Genomic DNA, 17,606 nt, shown 5'->3' with positions numbered 1-17,606 from the left:
AATCTTATAAACCTACTTTAAGTATCCCATAACAATAATATCAATTTTATTTCAACCAAGAAAAAACACCTCGATGAAATTCCTAAGATTCTCAAATATATTCAACTATATGATTATTACGACAGTCGTTAATAATTTGAACACCATCTAATTGGCCAAGCCGCCAAGGTTATCTCAACATTTAAAAAAACTACAAAATGCAAAGAGATTTGGCTTATTGGAAATACATAAAAAGTTTGCTCTTGTCACATATGACCCACTGCAATAAGTGAACTGCTTAAAAAATGTTAACTTTTCAGTTATTTTGTTTTGCTAAACGTCATTAAACGAAAGTATCCCGTAATAATATAGTCGCGACTAATGAATCTCTTATTTAGTTATTTCCTGATAAATGACTATAAGCATTAATAGCTATTCTTTATATACCAAACTTAAAAAACTGTGTATTTGTCTACGTGTTAATCGTGGATGCCGTAGAAAAAATGTCGTACGGATACAAACAAAATATGTTACCTAAATACCTTATCATTTATTAATAAACATACATTTTGTATGAAAAAACGTTAGCTAATGCAATAAAAATGTAGAATATTTAAAAATCCAGAATTCTTGATTTCGTGCATAGGTACAAACTAGGAAATATTTAAACCTAACTAACAAAAAATAACTTTAAAGCTACTTATTGTATATAGGCACAATAATTTATAATTGAAATACCTATTGATTACTATTACAATTTACGTTTTGTAAAGTTGTAACTTAAATAATTTTTATTTATTATGATGATTTTTTTTTCAATGAGCGATATTTAAGCGCAGAAAAATATATACTTCAAGATAGTGTTGTTTTTTACAGCCGCTTGATGGAGCGACACATTTCACCAGCACATTAAGACAAAGGTTTGGTTAAAAAGTCTAAACTTTAGGATTCTAAATATGCATGTACATGGTATATTGTTATATCAAAAAAAGTATTTAAGGCGGGAAGGGGATGCACCTTGGGGGGGGGTTTCACCTTCCACCAGAGATTGATTAACGAAGTCTGTCGGGTCAGCTAGTTTAGTAAATAAAAATAGAAAGCTTGATTTAATTTTATAATTTGAGTATGTTTATACTCATATTTATTTTTATATTTATTTATACATATAAATATTTAAGGTAATACATTTTTCACCCCACCCCCACCTTCCAAAAAAATAAGTTGTAAATACGCCACTGAAAAGAAGCATAGCTAGTATATTCGTTATAGGTATCAATAACTCAGTATAATGTAAATTTATATTATATATATGTACCTATATGTTCCGTTATAGGTCATTCATTATAGTTTTAATAATATATATAATATTATTGTAGGAATTTAGTATACTATTTATGTATATATAAATATATTATTATATCTTAAAAATGCTATCTCTCGTTAGACTAATAATGCCAAACAGTCAATTGCCTAATTGAATAGTGGTAACACTTACCGATGATTTTTTTATTATTTCGTAAATGAATAAGCTACTACATAGGTATCAATAATGTTTATAAAATGAATTATGGGGACAGAACCACAGAAAAATGTTTAAAATCTCGATGGCACAAAAGTTAATCAATATTACTGTAGTACGACGATGTAATCTGTAACGGAAACTCAGCGTCGGTTATTAATTTTTTTATTTTTCATTTATTTATTGTTAATCGCGCATGTACCAGAAGTATTACTCGTATCGTGTGTCGAATTTTGTGGACGTTAATGTTAAGTAAACAATTTTTTTTTCAACTCTCCATTTTTAGAGACAGTACGTCCCATGGGTCATGACTCGCTTTTATATGTATAATATATATATATATATATTAAATATGGTATTTCTATGCGAATGAGCAAAAGAAAAAAACCACAGTATACATTATACGGTTCTCAGTAAATTATTACACATTTTTTTTTTGTCAACAGCGACAAAAACGGTTTTGCAGTCTCTTACAATATAATATTATTAACATAATATACTACATTATGTATTATATACTATACAGCAAATAATATGTAAAATATCGTATACGAATGGCCTTGAAAAATCGATGTTATCCAACGAGGAGCATTATAACAATATTAAATCGGTTAATAGATCCGAAAAGCGACATTATATGAATATGACGCTAATTTCGGTATAGCCAAAAGGCTTAAAATAATGTTATGTTTGCATGCGTTATACTATTGTAACATAGTACCTACCACTATATAAAAACCAACAAACCGTAGAGCACGTGGCTAATTAGCTATTCTGGAAGAGCAAAAGCGGATTTATGAGACAACCGTACTACGCGATGACAACAACGCGTTGTTTTCCTTTTTTTTATTTATATCATATATATGATATACATAACATGTTATATCCATCTTAAGTGTATATAAAAACACGTAGAAGTGTGAGTGTGTGTGTAATGTGTAAGTACTATGTGTATAGTGCATAGTGTTATAGTAGCTGATTATGACTATATACTATATAGACCTGTCACCACCACTCTCGTCAAGTTTTACATTATCAATGATTCTGTATATATTTGTATATTTACGTTTTTGAGTTGATATACTTCAAGCGAACGAAGTATCGTCGTAAAAAACAATAGGATAACATTTGAATTATTGTATTGTAAGCTCGTGATAGAATCATGTGATTTTATTTTTTGGTTCATATTGAAAAACAAATCGTTTAACTAATCATATAAATAATACCTATTATTATGATGTGAAATGAAAAAAAATTATTTTTATAAAGCAGATTTTACATTAACCCTATTACGCATTATATACGCAATCATACACAATATATTATAAATTATTATGAATCGTATAAATGTGCGTATGTTATACATTTTTTGTGGTTACAACGGGGTGTACGGGGCAGCAATATAATGGGCGGTGGTGGAGGCGGTAACATGCTCATACATAACTGCGTGCAACAACCAGCTCGCGATAAGGAGAGATGCAGACCATAAATCTCCATCAGATCGAGTTACCACGATTTACTGCCAAAACAGGTATTCGTGTTGAATAACTATTTTTCCGTCGTCGGACCACGCGAAGCATCCGTCGAGAAACGACCTCTGAGAGGCGCGACGACGGTCGTTAAATTTTGGGATTTGGGAGTCTCCAACGCGTTTCTTATATTACAACAACTATAAAACGAAACCCATTTATTACCGGTGGAATTTTCTTGTGTTTTTAACTGCAGGCTTTCGAAAATATATTATACGGCGTGTAGGACGTACGCAGCAATGCAGGTACACAATGCGTGCACGGACGAGGTGACGGTGCGGGCCACGCAATACAAGCCCGTCGGTCCGCAGAAGTATAATAATATTAACAATATATAATAATAATAACAATATTATTATAATTATTATGAACATTTTGAATTCGCAACGTTGTACGGCGCATATACGGTTTAAAGTGTGTTATACATCTTATACCTTGAGGTACCTCCGCGTATTATATCGGCAATCGATACGCTATCCGTTGAATTCCAAACCCTTTACACTATCGTGGAGAAAACATACAATATAATAATATAAATTTATTTATCCTCTCAAGAATATAGTTTCAAACCCGCGAGCTCGTTTCCCGTGTATATAATATTATAATAATAATATTATGATAATATTTTAGAAAATATATCTGTTAATAACACCACATGCGTGCATACACACACATTTTTATATTCTCGTACACGCGCGCTACATTATATACACACACTCACGCGCGGCGCCAATGGATATTGTATTTGTGTGCGTATAATATAAAGTGAGAGTTGACACCTTGTTATTGAGATTCCGACGTGTGTTTGATATTATATATATATATGTGTGTGTGTGTGTGTGTGTGTGTGTATATGTGTATATGTGTATGGAAACGAGTTTATCTCTTTTATGGATTTTGACATTTTGCTCGCAAATGGGCCTACTAGTTCGGACCGACGACGTTTTAAAAAATACTATAACATTAATAATGTGTAAACACTATAGGTACTACCTACGGTAAAAGCGTCATATTATTATGTTATTATGCTGCTTCTGACAACAATATAATATACCCGACGACACAAAACCTTTTTCCGGAGTTCGTAGAAATAGGAAGACGAACGTGTATATTCCATTGACAACGACCCTATCCAGTTTCCTATACCGCAGGTACCGAAAAAAAAAATACCATTATAATGTCAACGGCGTCGTACGTATGTTTGTTATATTAGGTACCTACGTCTCGTCGTTTTCGTTGCAGGCTTACACATAACACACGCATTAATACATGTATCATACACTTACAATAAGCACGCTCGAGTGTCGAGTACAAAAGACGGTTTTTGAAAAACAAGATTTACTCAAGTCTCGAAGAAGAGGTTGGAAATGCAATACGCGTCTGTTTTCCCGAGGACGTAGGTACTTATACAATATCATGACAGCGATATTATGATATGCAGAAAACGTACGGCGACAAACGTAGTTATTCCGTCAATTAAATTCGTCCTGCTTGTTTGTCCGCGTGTTCACCGAAAACACAACAACGCGTGTATATTATATTTTAGTATCCTCGTAAGTTGTATATTATGTGTAATGTAATGTACTAATATATATTATACACAGCTTATTTTTTTTTTGTGCTTCGTAGTCAAAGAAGAAAGGGGGTTCACTCGGACCAGCCCCAAGCCCTATATTGTATTCTTACCTTCATGTGGGTCCTTCAGTGACGGGGATGATTTCGACGTCGGCCGCGGTCGTCATCGTCGTCGTCCTGCATCATCGCAGCAATCGGCTGTCACGTCATACAAGACTATGACGTGAATACCGGTAGGTAGGCGCGCACCACTGTGCTTGTCAATAAACGGTTTTCTCGCGCACTTGTCAGAGCGAAAAACGAAATGAAAAACAAAAATAAAAACCGGAACACGCGGCACTACAATCTCGTACGTGCGTATGTATAATTATATATTAATAAATCGGTCAGGCGTAATAAAACTCGGAAAAACGTCGTCACTGATGGGTATTGGGCGGCGGCGGGTGCAACAGGGATCGAGAGGAAATGGGCGCGAAACACCAAAATATGGCGACGGTGGACCGGAACGAAGCGGATGACTGATACAACGCGAGAAGCTAATGTTTCTGCGACCACGGCGAGCGGTCGTCTGGTGCGCGCATCGAACTGGACGGACGGGCTCGGCGTTGCCCGACGACGAGGTGATGGTGGTGGTGTTCAATGAGGTGGCGGTGGCTGCGGTGGTTGTAGAGTAGGAGGAGGACGACGACGACTACAACTACTACGACCGGTACCAAACAAAACTGAAACCGAACAACTATAATAATACGCGACGACTGTGCGTATATTATACCCATACGACTGACCGATGGTCCCGTCAGTGGTGGTTATGTCGCTGCTACATCAGAGGTTCTCAGAATGGATTTAACTGTCGGACACTGTGCTCGGGATACCGTCTCCTGCGGTATGCCCTAGGTTTGTGCATTACTTACATATCATTTTACATATCATTGATTTCTTATCGTGTATTTATAATTATAAAATATAAATAATAGAATAAATACAAGCATAGTATTTATAAGGATAGTCCTGTATAGGTACAAACTTAGTAGTTATTGAATAATTACATTTTTTATAATAATCTAACCTCTAACCTACTAGGGAGTAGTATTCATAATAATGAGTTTGAAGAGCTATGATGAATTGAAAACTTTAATAATTAATATTAATACAATATTGCTAATATTATGAAGCTTTATGTTTGTAAAAAAATCTTAGTTAATTCTACTAAGAATTATTTTAATCTTAAGTATATCTATTTTAAATTTGCAAATGTCAACCCATAAAGATTAATATTCTTAGTACATAAAGTTTAATAATTCAAAAATTAATTATAGAAATTCTGATTTAGACTTTAAATGTATCAACTTTCTCAAATATGTGCTTGATAATTTATAGAAAATAGTTGTAGTTTTTTTTTGAGAAAAACAAGTTTGTATCAACATACAAATGGGCGTTCCTTAAAAATAGTTAAATTGTATAGGAATTTAACTTTTTTTTAAATATAGTCTTTAAAGTTTAAGTATACTTATAAATGAAAACTTTTAAAAATCATAATCGGTATTCATAGCTGTAATTTACTGATAATTAGAGACACTTAAACACAGTTTTAAACTTTCCACTTATTGACTTACAATTAAAACACGGGACAAGCACCGATGCCACATCCACAATCCGTCGCAGGCGGGTTGCCAACACAGAAATCAATTTGCTGACAGAGCTATCCAGCAAATTTGTGGTAGAATCTCAGCTGTTTAAAAGCTAGTTTATATAATAAATTTTGAATTGTGGTAGTCTTTACACGCAGAAAAAAGTCAAGTTCACATACATATAAAAACTATTAACGTTGTATACCTCTACTTGAATTGTGTATTATTTTTAAATATTTATTAAAAACTTTAAAAGTATATCAAACCCGAATACCCGACCTGTTTCGATAAAAGTTTTTTCACATTACTGACAGAATATGAATACACTATAGTTGTACTTACCGTTAAAAACTTAAAAATTCAAATATATATAATATAACATATATAATACAAACGTTTTACGTGCTAGTACAAATGGTTATCTACCAAAATTTTTATTTTTGGCACAACAGGTCTATTACCCAGTCATTTGTGGGCCATAGGCCCAGAGATAATATAGTATTTTAATATATCTATCGATTACCGTGTGAATACGTTTTTTACTTACGCGAGTTACAACGACTGAAGGTATTTGTGTCGCGTACGTGAATTTTATAACGCATTGAATAACTATAAACACGAATTACGACGATATAATAGTGTAAGTCAAGGATAAGCGAATAATTTATATGCGTTCGCATGGTGTATTTATATATATATAATGTATATTATTATACAGAATATTATGAATGTGTATATTATATAGGAGAGGTATTCTACAAGTAATAATATTGCTACTATAACGCGCTGTTTATACTATTATAAATATATAATAATAGTATATATCTAAATGTATATTGTTTGTATATAATATATAATAAGATTTTTTAAATTTTTTTTTATGTAATCGACTTTGTTTATTAACAATTTTGTGAGTTATGATATAGAATAATATAGATAAATATAGATAATTCACTAAAATGCTACTTAACAAAACTCATCGGTGTGTAATGAGCTCTAAATTATATAAGTATACCTTCTACGTCTTCTCGTGGAGTCTTATTCGCTTGTAATGCTATGTGTGGGTATATCTATCGGTTGTGGTCGATAATTTTAAGATAACATTTTAAGTTATCTCAGTAAAAAATTATAATAATAATATATATATATATATATATATATATATATATATATACCTTTAGTACCTATATAATACTATATTTTGTATAATTTCCTTAAACACATATTATATAAAGACAAATTAATAAGGACCGTTGGAAAGTTTTAAAAAAATTTCAGCATTTTTCAGTAGTCTTTTACGGTTTTGCTTGATGATATATCATCATGCACTCGTAAATGTTTAATAAATAATAATATGCACAACTATTCTCAACTATTCTTCCGTGACTACTGGCAAAACGAGTACTCAACTCATAGTATTTATGTATATCGTACCTAATTCTTTTTTCCAGTAAGTAATAATCGTATATAAACGCATTATACGCACGTTGATCGTTTGTGATATTGATGTACAATGTACATGCCAAATTTGTGTGAGAATCCGATAAAATATTGTAGTCCTCTGCGTTAATCGAACGATCGTTGCCCGTTGGTGATATAGTCTTCAGTCGTTTTGTTCTTTGCATGTACACTGTATACAGGTAACGGTCTTACCTACAGCTATATGTACGTAGACACGCGGATTACCTACATTGTGCGCACACTGCGCAGCGATTATGCACTATGTGAAGATTTCAACCAACACAAAACAGACATCAAACGACATTTTTAACGCACGCGTTGATGTCGAGGTCGCTTATATTATAAGGAGAAATTAACTAAACCACTGTGCATTCAAAAAGGAAGATAATAATTTATTTTCAACACGTATTTTTATTCATTGAAAAAAGAAAAAAAATTTAAAATAAATCCATAATTGCAGTCAAGATAAATAAAGACGTTCAAAGACAACGTCGTCATTGATGAATACATAAAATAAATTCACTTTTATAATGTATAGGTACCCATATTATAAAAGTACTATTATCTTAATTCACACGAAATAATATTGAATAACTTGACTGTAGTTTGAAGCTGTACATCACATAGGGCATGTACCAATTGCTTAAAAGTACCTTTTTATATACCAATCCCCTCCCCCAAACTACCTAGCGAAAAGGGCACCAGTCGCATTCAACCAAATTTATCAGTTGCCCTCACATATTATTATACATATGATTATAATACCAGTCCGTAAAATAGGGGAGGTAAATATATAAATAATAATAATAATAATAATAAAATACTATATATGATAAAAAAATAAATAAAAAAATTATAAGCGGTACACAATGTAATTTATCAAATATAAAAAAATAGTATAAAATGATAAAAAATTTTGATATTTGCAATTATATAGATACACAAAGATATGTGATGATTAATATGAATTCTCGTTTTGCATCAGCTGATCTATTATTATTAATACAATTTTTATATTTTTTTTATATTATATGTTAATTATTTATTACTTACATATTTACTTCCCTTATTTTACGGGTTGGTATTATAATCGTGAATATAAAAATATTTAAGGGCAACTGATACATTATTAGAATGCCGAAAACAGTGATATCGAGGGCAATTGGTCAACCAACACCCATACTATAATATAATTGAGATATGTGAGTGTTTCTAAGTTACACGATTAAATATACAAATTTTAACTTTCGATAAGTAAATCTTCCCGGTTTAACCTATGTCCTGCAGTTGTGACATCAGTATTCATATATGAATATAATTTATACATAATTTATTAATATATTTTTTTTTCAATTCCACGTAATAACAATTTATAGTTATCATATTTTGAATCTTATACCTATAATATAATATAATAATTACATTTAATGTGTAAATTATAAAATGTTTATAATGTATTTATTGTAACTTTCTAATTACTTTTTTTTCATCTGCAACTGTTTATGCTATGACATATAAAATTTGAACACTACTGATCTAATCATGACTTTTAACGTTGGAGCAATAAATACAAATAACTATACCACATTTATTTCTGAGTATTATCGTATTATCGAATTGAATGTGTCATAGAAAATAATTATTTAAGAAACTAGATAGATGCTAAAAATGTTTTTTTAATTTATACAATCATGTCTATGCTTTAAAATTAAAACTTTTTATATTTAATTGCCTTGCGTTGAAGTTCCTGAATACAATAGAATTGACTTTTTTTTAGAAAAGTAAGTCTTGAGTAGGTGATAATTTATTTTGTCAAGCGATTTTATTAAAATAATGATCTTTTAAGTATAAAAACTATAGTTAAAATATTGTCTTTAAAGTAATTAAATAAATCATTTGGAAGTATTGTATTATAGCGAATTGCGTCAAAATTTAAACTTCTAACGCTTATAAAAAAAAATTGTATTTATCTACTGAATTTCATGTTTTTTGACTTGTATTATAAAATTTTCGACTATATCCAATTTGCTACTAAAAGCCACCCTCAAAGTTGAAGATTGGAGAATTTTTATGCTAATTTTAATAAGTACCACCTAGCTATTAAGCATTTACAGAAAATATACTACTTACCAAATTTAAAAATAAGAATATTATTGGGTGTTCTCACGTTGATTTTTTTAAAATTATACTATAATATAAATTATGAGCTTTTTTTATATCTTAATATTTTATAATATATACTACTCGTATACAACTCGTTTTAAAATTAAAACATCAATTAAATACAAAAAGAAGCAACGCAGATAATCGTATTATCTTCAAATTTAGTTAATTTACTATAGGTACTGAAATATTAAAACGAATGACACAAAATTGATTCTACTTCACATAAATTTGTTGTGTTGTATAAACATAATAAAACCTGTTGCCCACTAAATTTTATTAACACAATTTGACGCTTCTTTACACAAACGATATCCTATCTTAATTAGCTTTTCGGGATCTAACAAATGATGTTAAATGTTAAAATATTATAAAAATAATGTACAACAATATTTGACCTAACTATTGCCAACTTAATTTTAAATTGATCTTGATTAGTCTGAGCGAAACGAAAATTATATAATATTAATATTTGGGCAAAGACGGTGAGGGTTATTTTTTTGGCAAAACAGGTCACACCCATTTTAATTTGTTTACGATAAGCTCAGTATATTAGAAATACATTCGTATCAAATATAATTATATCTTGTTTTTATTATTTACTAAGACGTGTTTTCCATAATATTATTATGTAATTTAAATTTTAAAATTAAAATACTTTTTTAAAATAGTCTATTATTTTAAATACTATTTCTATTTGATGCATTTAGAATTTTATATATTTGTTGATTGAAAAAATAATCTAAGTATACTAAATACTTTTCATTTTCACCCAAATTATCATTAAAAAAGAAATTTTTTTTCAACTTTAGGTATACTGCAAGTTTATTTAATTCATAGCTCCAGTTGAACGAATATTTTCAACAATTGGCTTCATTCATGCTCTGACCAGAAAACAGGAGCACATCTAGACTAAATTTACGGCAGGGAGGAGGTAATACCATGTGCGTATCGTATTTTATCGGCTGCCAAAAACAGAAATCCTAAAATGTATCTGTGTGGCAGAATTTACGGAGTAGGGGATGGCCCCTTAGCCACCCCCTTGGATCCGCGCCTGCTAGATAACAATTTTCAGACTATAATTTTGAAAACTTAGTCTTTTTTAATGAAAACCATCCACCAATTCAAAAGACTTTATTTAATTTTTAGTCAACCTTATTTTACTAAGTTTTAACTAATTGTATCATTAATATCAATAATTAATTCTACTTGTATACATGTAAAATTTGTTTTTATTCAAATATGTTTTGCATCTTATATATTTATTCAATGAAAATTAAAGTATACCTAAAGGTATCTATTTTATATTAAGTATTTATGTATACTTTTAAAAGTATATTTGGGCTAACCCTGCTTAGTACTACGACATAATATTAATTTATAACATATAGTACCAACAACCTCTTGTAGACTGTATACAGTCATCTATAGATGCTATATACAAAGTTATGACTTATGAAAGATTATCATAAGCTATACTAAAAATATTGTTGGCTGTTTTATTTCAAGGTTATGTCAATGGCTCAATGCTCAATTATTATTACTGGCCTTATACGTATTTTCATAAATCGTTTTAGACTGTATTCCTACATAACTATCTAAATACTTAATATTTTAACTTAAATAATGCATATAGATATCGTTTGTTCGATGTTAATTTAATTAACTTTTAGTTGACTTCTTTGAAAAATATTTATAGTAATAAAAATGTAAATATATTTATATCGATTAAAATAATATTTTTTAAAAATTCTTTCCTAGAATTAATTTTAGTACTATTAAAAATTATGATATTTCATTTAGTTTCCAATTTATAGATAAACTGTTATTAATCATTAATTACATGTATTTATGTATATATTATAGTGGGTTAACTCAACGAATAATGTAGGAGAAAATTTGAGTAAATACTATTATAATGTAAATTCTAGAGAAATATACATAAATGTATCCATAGTTCATACATCGACGTACGACGTAGTCATGACGCATGACAATATATTGCCACTATTTTTTTTTTATTAATTTCTATTTGAAATTTTACTATAAAATAAATAAGTAGCCAAAAAGGTACACATAAGTAACCTATCACTATATATAGGTACGTGTTATTATGTTAACAGTATACATTAAAAATTCAATTGATAATTGATAAAATCATTGATGCAAACACTGGGACAAAAATTAAATTAAGAATCGAATATAAGTATAACAATACATAAAGTTAAACTTTTTATGATTTCGTTATTCCTTTTGTCTAAAATTAAATAAAGGATACAAGGATACAAATTGACAAAGGTCAATAAAATATAATTGTGTATTTGCCGTCTATTGTTTTAAATTGTTGTGCAACCGTTACACGTGAAACTTCCTCGTGTGTCAAATGAATCAAAAACATAAGTATTATGTTTTTCGTCTCTGCATTTCTGCGGTTAAAGATCGATAGATCCAGTATAATATGAAGTTTTCATTCTTTTATCCTAGTCCATACTTTTTTTAACATATCTTTAACATAAACATTATAGGTAATGTACTATGCTCATCATATTTATATTGCATACCGATAGGCGATAGGTATTGTATCATCTTTGTTTTTTCCAAGACACTCGTTTCATTTTTTTTGTTCAACTTTTTGAACCAACAAAAAGTGATTTTTGTTAAATTAACCTCCTCTCCTGCATTTACATGATTTGTATCCTGTAATCACACTTGTGATGTGAAAATATGTTCTTAAAGTCTTAATCCACTCCTCTCATTTTTATTCGTATAATATTCTGTCTCATATTTGTTCCAATCGAAATTTGTTTTTCGACATTTAATCATATCGATAATATTATTTAGTGCTTAGAATAAAATAATATTATTTATATATTATGAAAGTTTCTTAGTAAAATATGTTTGTTAAAAAATAGCCGTAACGCGTGCAAGATAGGCAACTTAGTTTGCATAAATGTTCCTTAAAAAGTCATACTTGCAAAATTATTTTTAAACTAGTAAAATGCTTAAAATGCTTAATAGAAATATAATAACATCAATGTTATAAGTAATTACCAATTAGGTTTCTTTATTACGTATTATATAGTTAACTACAAGCATTTTAAAGCTTACGTTTCAAGATATAAAAGATTAAGTTAGAAAAGCTATAATTATAATATTATACATACATATATTTACATATAATAAAATATTATTGTTTATACTTGTGAGCTACGGTTATAAAACAACGGTCGGTTGATAGAAAAAATCGTTTAATGGATGAATTTGCAAATAGATGTTTCGATAAGAATAATTGGGAAATGGAACGATTATGAACAGTTAACAAGTTAGCAGTTACATTACTGTTCGAAGTACGATCAACTTCATCGTTAAATGTTACGTATTAGTCAATAGTTAGTTCTGTATATTAATATCATAACAACCTAACAACCTAATGATAATTGATTCCAAGGACCTCATTGTATAAGTATAACTGTGTTTGTGACCTTGAATGGGAATGGATACAAATATGAAATAACACGATACATTTCTAAACAGTAAACACATGATGGGTGTCAGATTTATAAAGGTTTGTTTTAAACTTCTACAAATTGTTATATTAGTAAGAAAAATCTTTATTAGATATGATTATATAGGTACTTTATAAAAATTTTAATTGGAAGTCTCGTCATTACGGACGATGGACGCAGACGTCTGCAATAATAAATTCGATGATAAACAATTATAACGTAAAAATAACGTTACACAATTATGTATGGTAAACTGCAACGAAATAACAAGAATATGTACGTACGTTTATATTTGAACGGATTCATATCCGAAATATTACTAAATTGCAACAGGGACTAAAATTATATAATATATTATATTTTGTAAAAATATCTTGTCTGCATAATATATTATATATGTGACAGACAAATGTCAAAATCGGAGTGATCTCAAAACGCAAATTGCTTACGATATACTTGTGCAAAATTTCATTTTTCAGTATTTGTCCTGATATATCTAGTGTATTATTTGGGAAAAACTGTAGTGAATTTTGCTATAAGATTTTATTGCGATTATTAATTACCACACAAAATCAATGTATAACCTATAAAATCTACCTGTGACCTATCCCATATAATATATAAGTACAGAATATATCAGAATAGATCGGTCACAAGTATATTTGATCGAGCAAAAGTCGAGATATGACATTTTGCCCAAGTATCCGCGTGGACAATTCGCGTTTTATCCGGTTATTTCTGAGGTTTGCCCATTACATATATAGTAACTGTTAACTATGCAAATAAGATATATAGATTAGTATTAGTAACATACTATATTATATTATAGAAACTTTGACTCATTCGTGTTTATATTTATGGTATAAATACATTAGGGGAGCAAAGCTAACGGCAATACAAAGTTTAATATAAATTGCATAGTATGAACAAATATTTATTTTAATCTATGCTCTGTAGTCTACAATATATTATACTTCTTCGTGCATTACCTTTAATGCCAATTGCCAATATTACATAATATTATTATTTTGCTCCAAACATGAGTTGTCTCTATAACTAATTTGTTTTTAATATTTCCATGCATTTGATTTCTTTAGGTATAGCACATTGCAGTTTTACAAAACAATTCACGTCATGAACATTTTTATACTATATTAATTTACTCGTATAATAACATAAAAATATAATATAGATTTAATTATTATTGATTACATCTCGAAGTGTTTTTGCTATCAATGACGACAATATTCAATGTACAATATTTACCAATGAGTAATGTCTGTTTAATAATATAATACCATTGTATTAACCTATTAATGTTTTATGTATTATATTGTTCTAGGTGTATTTAAAGTAGAATATATTCGTATAGAGTATAGACTTTAGATAATATTTATAATCAATGATATTTTATCTTATGTTTTTGGATAAATTTTATTGTGACCCACATGATTTTAATCGACCGTCATACAAGGCACGGTATAGTTGTATTTATATTATATTATATTAAATTATTTAAATTACAATAATATGCGTATAAAAAAATAATACATAAATTTTCAGAACACGTCATTACCAAAAAAATGTAAGGAAATAAATTATTATTTGCTGTATTTTGTCATTAACATTTAAGTTTTCTTTCTTTTTTTTTTGAGAATCTCTATAAATAAAAATCGAATTTGAACAAAAAATGTTAATTTTGTAAAAGAATTTAAAATTTAGATGAGCGGGGTAAAGAAATAGTGGATCTACATTCTACACATTTTACGGGGTATCCTCATGATATTTCAGTATACTCAACTTAACGCCTTTTTAAAATAAATACTAATGAAGTTAAAAACCGATTAACTTTAAATTATGTAAAAGTTAATATATTTTAAAATAGTTCAATACTTTTTTAAATAATGAGTATTTTTTGTTCAAATACCTATCTAAATTTAGATTTTGTATAACATTTAAGGGGGGTTTCTACCATAATATACAATTTTTTTAATTAAAATAACTTTAATTGCTGCATATTTTTAAGCAGATTATTTTTTTAATTATATGTGCATGTATCTATAAATCAAAATTTGAACATCTAATTTTTAAACTATTAAAATTTATATATACTTAAGAGTAAAAATACGAATTATTTATTTGTTTATATTAAATGTAATATTTAAAATATAATCTATAGGTTTTATTATCTCAATAATTTTTTATAAATGAAATCTACTCTAACGAACACCTCTAAGTAATAAGTATCAGGTGTTTTTTTTAGAAACAAACTACAAATTTTCTACAAACTGATCTCTATGAATGGCTGACACAATTTAGCGACTAAAGTACCCACTGTCCACTATTTAGACATTTAATGATATACATATTAATAATAACTACCTACTGGCTACTATGACAATTTAATTTCAAATTATTAAAGTCACTGTAATTATTAAACTTATTATTATGGTATATTTCTATTATAGATATGTCCGTTAGATTAAACTTAAGTTTAACAATAAATTTAAAAAAAATCATGATAATTTTAAAAAATAATCTGCTTAAAATTTACGATAAAAAACTGTAGTTTTATTTAAAACAAAGAAATTTATATTTCCATAAAGAACCACTCATTGAATTGTATAAAAAAGTTAATTATTTTGAATAAAATTAAAATAAAAAAATTCTAATAATCAAAATTTTAGAAAAATAGTAGTAAGCATGTACTTGGTAATACCTAACCTAATCTATTGTATAATATTTATGTGCGTATACATCCAACTATGTTTTATTTTTTATTTATATTCCATAACAAATTATATACATTTAAATATTCGAAAATAAGCCTTGTATATGTTCTATAATGTATATAGTCATAAAGAAAAATATTATATTTTACCATGAAAATAAATATATTTCTTTGTATTTATACAAACGAATTATGTCCATCGATTTTATCGTTTTAAAAACAAATGAACTATGCTTAACTCTTCAATTATAACTTAATTTTATCGGTCCCAATTGTCAATTACCACTTAAACATTAAACAGACTTATAGACTATACTAGACTGCATGCAGTGTTGCAATCACTAGGTTAGAAGAGAAGGGGCGATTAACAGGGCGACGCCCTCTCAAAAGGGTGCTAATAAATTCGATTACAGTACAGCTCTATAAACATCCAAAACATGTATACATGAATACAACTATTATACGATTACTGATTATTTTGTTAAACGTTTGTTTGGCTAAACATAATTAGAGATAATTAGTCATAGTACAGATAATTGTGCATTATACACTGTCTGTTTAATGTAATAGTGTTTACTGTAGACAGTTTTTTCATACCCTGCTACTTCACCCAAGAATAATAACGAATGATAAAATATTAACTTGAACAATTATGTTGTCAGTTACATTATCGCATATTTATAACATGTCACATGTGTTTTATGCAAATGACAATAACCAAAAATAGTTATAAATTATATGAAACATGCAATACAAATCGCAATACATTTGAAATATTTTGGTAAATATTGTTGTTTATAATTTAAAGTGGAGTTAAATAATTGTGTATGTGTATTAGTTTCACTTTCACATTAATGTTTTTTTTACAATTATAAAATATTAAAATATAGGTTTATAAAAATGTTATCATCATTATCAACAAGTGAACAAACTTAAGATTCGAAGAGAAATAATATACTGATGTCATATTATGTATAGTTGCTATAAGATTAACTTAAATTTAAAAAAATTGTTAACTTTCCCAGCTTTGATTTGAACAACATAGTTTAAATAATTATTGATAAATTAATTAATTTTGGTGGGTATACATTAAGATATTTTGTTTTTATAAATATAAAAATATATAATTTTTTACGTAACATTCTAAAAAAAATAATAAAGATAATAAATGTGTTTATATTTTTTTAGAAAATAGAAATGCAGGAATTTGTATTACACGTATCACTTTTTAATATTGTATTTATATTACGTATCTGTGTATTATTATATTGTATAATACTTACTTAATATACATAGCATATCCGTTAATATTATTATTTTTAAATTTAGGTATCACTACTACATAATATTATAAATTACATTTTATGATCTGTAGATAAATTCCGTGAAATTCAGCTAACTTATTTTCATTTTATACAATATTATTATTATGTAAAGTTTGTTTTTCCTAGAACAACATCACGCTTTGTTGCACATAAAGCTGCCAGATGGTATTAATATAATATAGCACGCCAA

At 28.2% G+C, this 17,606-nt stretch overlaps 1 protein-coding gene and 1 long non-coding RNA gene across 2 annotated transcripts in view; one reads left to right on the top strand and one right to left on the bottom strand.

Annotated features, from left to right (window-relative positions):
• Positions 1-4,856, bottom strand: part of LOC132918654 (protein expanded) — a 30,222-nt gene extending 25,366 nt beyond the window's left edge. Inside the window, exon 1 of the mRNA XM_060980045.1 lies at positions 4,714-4,856. The gene's annotated coding sequence lies outside the window, so the exon portion shown is untranslated. The remainder of the gene's footprint in view (positions 1-4,713) is intronic.
• On the top strand, positions 4,338-10,988 carry LOC132918656 (uncharacterized). Its single transcript, XR_009660530.1, has 3 exons — positions 4,338-4,580; positions 4,657-5,496; positions 10,667-10,988. It is a non-coding gene; the product is annotated as an uncharacterized LOC132918656 (long non-coding RNA).
• Positions 10,989-17,606: the final 6,618 nt, after the last annotated feature.

The sequence above is a fragment of the Rhopalosiphum padi genome, chromosome 1, assembly GCF_020882245.1.
Source record: "Rhopalosiphum padi isolate XX-2018 chromosome 1, ASM2088224v1, whole genome shotgun sequence".
Taxonomy (NCBI): Eukaryota; Metazoa; Arthropoda; class Insecta; order Hemiptera; family Aphididae; genus Rhopalosiphum; species Rhopalosiphum padi.
This window is presented reverse-complemented; position numbering and strand designations above follow the sequence as displayed.